The sequence below is a fragment of the Lampetra planeri genome, chromosome 34 (assembly GCF_965212315.1).
Source record: "Lampetra planeri chromosome 34, kcLamPlan1.2.h2, whole genome shotgun sequence".
NCBI lineage: Eukaryota > Metazoa > Chordata > Hyperoartia > Petromyzontiformes > Petromyzontidae > Lampetra > Lampetra planeri.
Genome location: NC_136140.1, coordinates 9,422,793 through 9,433,837, shown reverse-complemented (window position 1 = coordinate 9,433,837; position 11,045 = coordinate 9,422,793).

Sequence of the window (11,045 nt, the reverse complement as noted above, 5' to 3'; positions counted from 1 at the left end):
GCCGGGTGGTGCCGGGTTAACAACACATTTATACTTATGCGCTCTTACCCCAAAACCTTTATTATGAACATTTTAGCCGATTAATAATTGTAATTTACGAATTCGCCAAGCTCCATTTTTAAATATCGAAATAAATGTGGGTTTGGATTGCCACATTCGTTTCTCAACCATTGGAAGGAGAGTGAGCAGAGTTCCTGATAAAAGCCCCCAATTGTGAGGTCATAAAACGTACAAAGATACCGAACGAGGGGGTGGCACTGAGGCCGTGAGCTTCCAGAATTCCACTCAGCCTCCCAATGTGGAAAATTGCAGAAAAGCTCAATAATTTACGGACAACCAGGAGTCGGCGAAACACAAGGCCACAAGAGACCCGGCAATTTGCGACTTCAGACTCTTTTCTAAATCTGGTTACTGGATTATCCAGCCATGAGTTCAAATTGTGTGCACTGGATGCAATATATTCTTGTTGTCGAAAGCTTCAAATCTAGATTGGATGCAAGATATGTATTAACTTCTGAGAGTCCCAAGGCCCTGAAGCTTTTGGGATTGATCAGAAGACAGATGTTACTGTGGGGAATTTGGTATAAACACGTTTAACCATTGAAAAATGAATCTGAGACTTGATGGAGAGCAGAATGAGGAAGTAGAATATTTTTTGGAAAATCGTCTTTGTCAGGTTTACTCGATTGATAGGTGGGAGTGCGAGAGTCCCAATTCTAAAGTGTTCCTCGTGTCACAGTCTGATTAAAGTTATTCGTGTACTGTACAACCAAGCCATAGTATTAGTTATGTATCTTCTAAATACTCAATAGCCTCCGATTTCCAAATAACTAGACAAAAAGTTGGCAATTATGGGGTGTAGAATCAATAGCAACATAGACTTAGTCAGAGATGGACTGCGACAAAAAATTGGCTCAGCCATTTGTAAAAACACAAGCCCAAAATTTGGGCTATGGACATTTTTGTTTAAATGAGTTATGAGACGAACTTTATACTTGTGTAATAAAAGACTCGGACGCTTCTCTCTGTCCTGTGTCCTTTATTTGGGTTCGATCTCTTTTCCCTCACGGCACTCCCCTATATACTCTCTGCTCTGTAGCCCCAGACTGCTGTCGCTCACGTAGCCCAACTCCCTCCCAGCAGACCCGCTGCTGTCTCGTCGCGCAGACCCCTGCTGCCCAACTCCTCCCTTGCAGACCCGCTGCTCTCTGCAGCCTCCTCGCTGCTCCTGCTGCCCGGGGGTCGGTCACCGTTGGCCGACGGTGCCGATCCTCGTGGCCCGGGTGTGTGGCGATCTCGCCACTCTCTCTCTCTCTCACCCTTCGCCCTGCGTGGCCTCACACTTTCCCAGTCCTCCGATCACTCCCCACTGCTTCCGGTTACCCCCCTTATAGACCTCTACCTTCTCCCCCACGTGACGTAACTCCTCCCCCCATGACGTCACTTCCGGAAGGTCGTTTACGCCCGCATTACACCACCCTCCCCCGTAGAGAAAATCCAGCCGACCTCGGCTGAACACAACTCCAATAAGCAATGCGAGCGAACACGACCGAATACGAAAAAGGACACAGAACACACCATAATATACCGAAAGAACAAGAACACAACACAATAATTAACGAAATGAGGGATTTCGAGCGGGTGCGGCTCGCCGGGCCGTCCCGGACGGTCGGTGGCCCTCCCGCCGAGCGGGAACGTGGCAGGGTTTTAAGAGCGACAGGCTGAAGTTCGTCTGTCGCTATTGGAAGCCTGGCAACGTCCCGGTCCCCTATTCTCGAACGCGCAGCATCAGAGGCGTCCCGCAATCGTGTCCGCGGCGGGGTTGGAAGGGCTGCGGGTCTCAAGGGTTCCGCAGCCGTGGTAGGCGCACCCCGAGCTGAGTCTCCTTTCCCCTGCCGCGTCACGGCCGGCTCGTCTGTGAAAGGCACGACAGGCGCTCTAGCAAAGTCAGCAGGCACAGGCAAGGGCGAGTCGGCAGCAACAGACCCCGGCAAGGCAACCTCAGGAGATGACGCATCCGGTCAAGGGGCCACGTATGGTTTCAACCGAGATGTATGGACGAACCAACGCCGAGAACCAAACCGAACACGCGCCGACTGTGGGTTGGGAACCTCGATGAGGCGAACCGGCCCTTGCCATGGCTTATGTAACTTAGGAGAGGTACCTGGCCGCACCTGTGGACAATGGAGCCAGGCCAGGTCCCCCGTTTTCCAGGGGCATTCCCCTTTCGAACGTCGCGCACACCGCTCGTTCCGAGCCTGGGCTTTGGCCGTAGCCATGCGAGCCCCTACCCGCGCCTCAGTAACTCGGCGAACGGTGTCCTGAATATAATCAGGAAGAGGCTTGACAGGTCCCCTCGCTCCGGTTCCCAACTGTTCATTAATCGGCGGTACGTTTTGACGACCGTACATTAGAAAAAACGGCGAATATCCTGTAGCCGCATGCGGCGTCATCCGGTACGCTGAAAGCACCCCAGGGATATGCAAATCCCAATCCGATTGTTTTTCACTAACCGTATGGCACAACATGGCGGACAGGGTCCGATTAAGCCGTTCCACCATACCATCCGTTTGTGGGTGGTAGGGAGATGTCCGTATTTTTTTTGTACCCAGAGCCGCACACACCTCCCCCAACAATTTAGAGGAAAAATTCCGGCCTTGGTCTGTAAGGAGCCTCTCCGGCGCCCCTTTGTCCATAACATACCCAAATAGAAAGGCGTCTGTGATAGACGCCGCTGACTGGTCAGGCAAGGGCCAGGCCATCGGCCAGCGGGAGAGGTACTCCACCCCTACCAGCAAATATTTATTTCCCCTAGCGGATGGCGGAAAGGGTCCCAAAATATCTAATGCCACCAACTCATTAACTCGAGACACCTGAATAGATTGTATCGGCGGCACATATGGATGTTTAGGTGGCTTACGGCGGGCACAATCGGGACACGCGCGAACGTGCCCGACGACATCCGTCGTCATGCCGTGCCAATAGTAGTCTCGCTGCAGCGTCAATAGCGTCTTCTGCACCCCCAGATGTAAAAGCGTGTCACAATGCAGAGTCCTAATCAATTCGTACCGCAATGATGCCGGTACAACAAGACGCCAGCGTTCCTGCATCCCTTCCCTCCACATCAGCAAGCCATCACGGAGAGCGGTTTCCGGCACGCCTCCCGCACAGAGTCTCCCACTCCCCTTCACAGGCCGCTTACGCAACGTTACCAAAGAATCATCCAACATTTGTTCCCGAATCCACACAGACCTCGGGAGATGTAGAATGCCATCAGCCGGTCCCCCATCAGCCGGCCCCGCATCAGCCGGCCCCGGCTCAAGCGGAGCTTCAGGCACTTCGACTGCCAGCGCGACAGGCTGAGGGGGGTGCTGAATCGGGCCACACCTATGCGTCCCCGACGCACACGCGCAAGGGGATCGCTGCGGCAGCCTGGAAAGTGCGTCCGCATTAGCGTGACGCACTCCCTTCCGATGGTGAATTTGGAAGGAAAATTCTTGCAGCGTGTCCAACCACCGCGCCAGCTGGCCGGATGGTTGGTCCATTTTAAGAGCATACTGCAAGGCCGCATGATCCGTGCGAACAATAAACGAACGACCGTACAGATACGGTCGAAATTGGCGGAGAAAAAAAACAATAGCCAAAAGTTCCCTGCGAGTGACGCAGTAGCGGGTTTCAGCGGGAGACAAAACCCGGCTACCATACGCCACCACGCGTTACACACCACCTTTGGACTGAGATAACACCGCCCCAATGCCCGTGTCACTCGCGTCCGTATCCAGAATGAAGGGATGTGCAAAATCCGGATAATCCAACGTCGGTGCCGTAGCCAATAGATCGCGTAGGCTTCGAAACGCCGCCTCCTCTGGCGGTCCCCAAGCAAATTTGTGTCCTTTACCCGTCAGGAGATGCAAAGGCCTCGCGATCGTAGCAAAATTTGGAACAAACCTCCGATAATATGAGGCGAACCCCAAAAACCGACGCACATCCCCCACCGTGGCAGGGGTTGGCCAGTCACGGACGCACGCAGTTTTGTCCGGATCTGTGGCCACCCCGTCTGCACTGACGATGTGCCCCAAATAACGCACGGAGTGTTGCAGTAGGTGACATTTCTTAGGCTTAAATTTCAAATTAGCAGAACGCATCCTGATGAACACAGCCTCCAACCGCGATAAATGCTCGTCAAATGTGCGGCTGAAGATGATAATATCGTCCAAATATATAAGACATGTCTCCCACTGCAACCCCGTTAATACCAACTCCATCAACCTCTGAAAAGTGGCAGGGGCCGCATTCAGCCCCATCGGAAGACAGTTAAATTGGAATAACCCCTGCGGCGTACGGAAAGCAGTCTTTTCTCGCGAGGACTCGTCAAGGGGAAGTTGCCAGAAGCCCGAAGAGAGATCTAGCATTGAAAAGAACCTCGCCCCCGACAAGGCATCGAGAGAGTCGTCCATACGCGGCAGGGGATACGCATCTGCCACCGACACTTTATTTAATTTACGAAAGTCTACACAAAATCGCAATTTGCCATCTTTCTTCTTGACCAAAACAACAGGTGCGCCCCATGGGCTGTTAGACGGAGATATTATGTCCGCAGCCAACATGTCATCCACTGCCCCTCGAACATGCTCTCGCTCAGCCGGACTCATCCGATGCGAGTTCAACCGAATAGGGGCAGCGTCCCCTGTGTCAATATGATGGTAAAGCAACGAGGTGCGTCCTTAGTCCAAATCGTCGGAGCTAAACACATCATAATAGCTCGATAATAATTTACGAATCGCACAACGCTGTTCCCCGGAAAGGGCTGAATTCTCCCCACACAATTAAGCAATCCAGCGGTCATCTGCAGCTCCGGGGCCCGAAACACCTCCAACAAACCCCCGGCCGGACAGATCATCATGAGCTGTAAACGCAGTAGTGGCATGTGCCACAACGGTACCCGCCGGCACACACACGCTTTCGGCACTCGCGTTAAGCACCTGCAAAAACGGCTGCTGGTCTGGCCGAACAATAGTTTGTGCCCCAACCAGCGCCGATCCACCCGTGATGGTGGCGGACGGCGACAACAAAACCCCAATCGCTCCTTGACGACCAGGTACAGGCTTCCGATAACGCAAAGGAATGAGAATCTGTGAGCCAGGTGGAATATCAACAGACACTTCGGACAACGCCTGCACCTGTGCGATAGGAGCAGGTCGCCCCCAGGGCGACGGCAAAAACGCAATTTTACGGCCTTCCGGTAATTGAATGCAGTTCTCATTAATTCTAATTAGAATGGGCATTTTGGCCAGAAAATCGGTCCCTAATAAACAAGGAACCGCAAGAGACCTCGGAATTAACACAATTCCCGAGGCCGACACTCCCCCGATAGCGATTGTAGCGTACACCTGGCCCACAATGCCCATGCTACCCCCGTTCGCGGCGACGCAGGAAGCGTAAGCCGGACTCACGGCCTCTGGTGGGATGTTCAAGAGATGGAATATTACATCCGAAATAATGGTCGCGGACGCTCCGGAATCTCCCAAAATCCGTACATCCACCCCTTGTATCGACCCAGGTACGGTGGACGAACCTGTAGCGGCCGCGACGACCCGCCGAGCCAATTTACGCCACTGCGTTACCGAACGACAAGGCGCAGTCAATGGCCTCCCGTTATTAACAACACCCGGATCGCATGACAACGGTGATGAGTGAGGTGTCAAGCCTTGCCGGGTGTCTGGTGCGCACCGACTTGCCTGTGCTGGCGAATCCTTTCTTGGAGCGGCCGCTGTCGAGGCCTCCTCCTGGGGCGGACCCGGGACGCGGGCCCAGCAGTCCCTGGCATAATGGCCCTTACGCCCGCAGCGGAAACAGTCGATGTTGTTGCGCCTTGCTGCGGGCGCCCCGTCCCGATGCGGCCGTGTCGGCGGCGCAGCCCGCGGCCCCGGCCACGGAGCAACGGCAGCCGACAGCTCCTGCGGGCTCCTGTCGTCCGGCACATAAACTGCCTTCTTGGGGTCCCAGCCCACGGCTCCCCCTTCGACGATGGGCCCCCCCGTCCACGCCGTAACTTGCTTCCACCGGCGCAGGTTGAACTGGGCGTCCAGACACTTAGCCGCAGCCCGGGATGTGAGCTTCTCGTGACCGCACACCGGCATGGGAATGCCGAGATCCCGGGACAACTCCAGCATCTTCCCCAGGATGAGAGGTTCCAACAGGTCAGGCTCCATCTCCGGGTATGCGGCCATTGCCAGCTCCAGTACCGCGCCCCTATACGCCACCGGAGACTCCTCGGGTGCGCGTTGTCGTTGTACAAACCGGCGATGAGCATCATCCGGCGGCTCGTAAGCGTCTGCCATTTCGTCGAACACACCACGCAATGTTTTCTTCTTCGCGGCTTTTATAGAGCGAAAGAATCGAACGGACTCGTCATCAAGGAGAGTCGGAAGAACTTCTAATGCCTCGGCGTCAGTCCACCTCGCCGAGCGTAACGCTGCCAAAAATCTGCAGGCGAACGCACTCCAATCGCCCCCGATGGAGAATTCTTTGACAGTCGTTAGGTGACGACTGCGACTCCTTGGCGCGCTCCCTCCAGCCGCTGACTCATCCGGTGGCATGTTCAACATGGCGTCGCAGCGTGGTGTCGACAAGATGGCGGCCTTCCGTCGCGGAGGGCCCAAAATGGCGGCTTCCCGCCTTTCGTCGTGCGCCACGCCCAAGATGGCGTCTTCGTGCCGCGTGGCTGATGGCGTCGACATCGAAGACAACCCGGGCTCCTGCGGACCACCAACATCTCCTTCCGACGCCGCCCTCGGCGTAACGAGCTCACACAACTGTGCAAGTACGTTCTTGAGAGTTTCAAGTTGCTCCGCCATCTGACTCCATCTTAAATCCGCGTCCTTTGGTGCAGACTGGTCCGCCGACGCGGCGACATCTTGGACCCCCGGACGCGCACTCGTCCCAGCACGGATCTCCTCCTCTGCCGGAGTCGGGTCCACCGCAGGAGGAAGGTCATCGTCGTCGGAAGATGAAGCCGATGCCGGAGACGGAATATTCTTTTTTCTCAGTTGTTTAGCCATGCCGTTACACTTTTGACACCAGTGTAATAAAAGACTCGGACGCTTCTCTCTGTCCTGTGTCCTTTATTTGGGTTCGATCTCTTTTCCCTCACGGCACTCCCCTATATACTCTCTGCTCTGCAGCCCCAGGCTGCTGTCGCTCACGTAGCCCAACTCCCTCCCAGCAGACCCGCTGCTGTCTCGTCGCGCAGACCCCTGCTGCCCAACTCCTCCCCTCTGCTCTCTGCAGCCTCCTCGCTGCTCCTGCTGCCCGGGGGTCGGTCACCGTTGGCCGACGGTGCCGATCCTCGTGGCCCGGGTGTGTGGCGATCTCGCCACTCTCTCTCTCACCCTTCGCCCTGCGTCGCCTCACACTTTCCCAGTCCTCCGATCACTCCCCACTGCTTCCGGTTACCCCCCTTATAGACCTCTACCCTCTCCCCCACGTGACGTATCTCCTCCCCCCATGACGTCACTTCCGGAAGGTCGTTTACGCCCGCATTACACTTGTAGATTTGCAATGTGACGTATTTGCGTGATTTTGCCATGCGATCTCATTGGCCCATCTGGGGCTGGGTACAACAAACAAATGGGTCGGTGATGAAGCATATTTGGGGCTGCCGAATATGGAGACTTATTGCCAAATGAGAGCGCAAATAAGCAATGAAGCGTACATATTAGAGGCAATAACATATTTTAATACTATTTGAAATTTCCCCACACAGACCGACCTACCGGCCCTCGGAATGGATCGGCCCACTGGGCATTTGCCTTTTGGCCAGTCCGGGACTAGACTTAGTGGCGTAAAGTGTTAACTCCAAGGCAGTCGTGTACTGTACTGTCTTGCCACATTTAACCCAAGGGCACAGGGTTCAATGTATATGGCTGAGAGATGTTCAACAGTACGTCATTCGCAATGACCTCTGGCCATTTTCCGCATCTCAGATTGTAATAGCAAAGGGTTAAAGGTCTAGTGCCCCAGGGTAGACTCAAGCGAGGGTAACAGAAACTGTAAGCACATATTACAGATGTGTACGAAGACAGAAGTTGACACAAGTTTTCAGTTAGCCGACACCCGGCTAATCCTTATAGATTTCTTGACTGACACACCATGTAGGGAGACCCAAGTAACTGGCGCGCACGTTCCCTTATATTTCCCGGGCCCTTTGTTCCCACCTGACCGTGCCCCCTTGGAATTTCTCAGGCCCACATTTATTTCTAACAGGCAGCTAATCAGAGGGCCGCTGGCCGTTCCAACCATCCAATTCAATTGGCTGCTCTACACAACTCGGCACACCGCCAAGCTAATGGGAGGCTCTCCACTCTGTGTTCAAAGACCCACTGGGGGTGTGGTAGGGAGAGTATAAGTAATTAGAAGCCACTTCTCAACATGTGTATAAAGTGTTTTTTTCCAAACCCATGCAGAGATAACCTTCCATTCCACCCAATCAAAGGCCTTGCCATTGATCAGAGAAATAGAGTGCGCTGTATGATTTCATGTTCAGGCTTTGAGTCTTACAAATAGAATAACCAAGAGCTCTCGTATCACGAGCAGAGTGCCTATCTGTTGAAGCCAGTTCGAACTACATGAATTATTCTCACATTCCAGGTGGAAGGCCAAGGCCTTGAGATTTGAATGGAGTGGTGAGGGATGTAATTCCTCTCAAGCTCATGCGTACTTGGCAAAACAACCACAGCATCATCGTTTTGAGTGTTCATGTTTTCTCAGTCTGGTCAGAGGATAATCCTCCACCGCAAAATTAATCATAATCTACACCTGTCAAAAATGACAACTCACGGCATCTCAAATACCCCATTTGACCACTTTGGCCATACAATGCCCTTTTCCAGTACAAAACCAGTTCAGAAGAGCGCATGTACTGAGGCTGCAGTTCAAAGCCTGGTTTGGGGTCATTCAGGTGAAAATGGTTTGTGACTGTTGAAGCCCATTTTGATGTGTAAGAGTTGCAGGATAGAAGCTCTGGTCACAACGACTTCCCATAAACAACCTCGGCATCAGTCACTCTTACGTTGCCGCCATCTGTGGATTTTATGGTGTACACTGTACAGTATCCATTCATGCCGTCCTTACGCAGAATTGCATTTTAAAATCTCCACATTTGTTCTCTAAAATCGAATAAAAAACTGCAGTCGTGTCCCCCCAGATGTTTTGTTCGACACTCAAGTTCGCTGGGTAGATCTGGTAATAAGCCAAAGTCTCGACGAAGGAGCGCAACAGGAAGCTGGGAAAGCCAAAGCGTGGCAACTGCTGACAGCTGAATCACAGTCCAACACACAATCACACGAGCCCAAACTGCCTGAAGAGGCTATTTTTAGCGAGTGGGCTGTACTATACGGCTGCCTATCGAGAGGGAGGAATGTTTGAGGCGTAGCTGGGGGTTTCCGCCATCTGGTTGATGACCAGAGTGGCCAGTTTTTTGGAACGAGATTGTACAGTGGCCTGCCACGCCTCCAAACCAAACCAGATGCCACGTGAATTAACGTTGGCACATTTGCTGCGTGCAATACGCGCGCCACAATGAGTCACGGAGTGTGCTTTATTGCAACCCCGGATTCGACTGGTCCAGAGCTTACCTGCATGAACAATCTGGCAGAGGTGTGGACTCGAGTCATGTGACTTGGACTCGAGTCAGACTCGAGTCATGAATTTGATGACTTGCGACTCGACTTGGACTTGCATAACAATGACTTTGTCCCACCTCTGCAATCTGCTCACCATTAAACCTGGGACCAGAAGGCCCCATATGCCAATTGACGATACCTATAGTTTATTTTCATATGGGCACTTTGGTGTCATGGCCTTTGTTTAACACACGAGCAACCCCCACGGCCTTTGGACGTGACCCTCCCTCCCAGCCAGCCAAACTTTCAATCTTTAATCCTGCCTCTCCCCGCATATATCTTGCTTACTCTCTTCTGTACGATGTATATTACAATTAATCTCAATTTATTTCTTTGTTTCTGTTTCTCTAGCCTTGTCCCCTCTTCTAACTCTGCCTCTATATTCCTCTCCTCCCTCCACTGTTATCTCTCTCCACCTCACCTCTCTGTTTCTCTCACCCTCACTCTCCTTATTCCCACCTATCCCTTTCCTGCCTCAATCTCTCTTGCCTCTCCCCAATCCCCCTTCCATTGCTTGTAGCTTTCCCTCACTCTCCTCTTTGCTCTCTCCGTTTCACGCACTTGCACTCTCTGCCCACGCCTCTACGTCTCTTTCTCAAACCTCCATCTCCCTCCTCCCGTGCATCTGCGCGGGATCCAGCTCACAGGCGAGCCTGGACAATTGAACCTGAAAATGTAAGCCTGATCCGGTGTCTGATAAGTTGAACCCCAAAACAGCATGAGCCTGAACAAGTGAACCTAAACACTTGAACCTGAACAGGGGAGCCAGAACAGCTTACCATGAAGAGCTGAACCCAGTGTCCGTAGTAACGACATTATCAGCTCAAGGGGTGCGGCAATCTGTCAATTGGGGCCGAATTACGTTTGAAAACACATCTCATGGTTGTTGATCAAGGGGGCCCCAACTCGTAGCTTTGGCCACCAGGGAGTGCCAAGGCACCATGTCCCCACGCGAGTTACGCTACTGCCAGAAAGGCGAACAAATAAGCCTGAACAGGTGCGCATAAAACAAGCGGGCATTGAGCTGTTGCTCGAAGGTGGATATTGCTTAGATGCTGGGGAGAGAGTTCCCAATAGTTGCTGGTGCAACGATGGAGAAACTTCATTCATCCAGTTAGGTCCTGGTTCTGGGTACGAAGAGGCACATCGTTGGACGTGATGATTTAGACGTGCTCTTTCGGACGCGGTAATTTGCTGTGGTCAGTGGAGTGAGAATGGAGAGAGTATGATGGGGAAGGGGGGGACCTTTAGAGATCTCATGTGACATATGATTGCGATTGTGTACTTTTGCCTTGATTTGATGGGGGCCACCATTGCAGGGCTTTTAACGAAACCATGGAAGTCAAGTGGCCGCGGCTGATG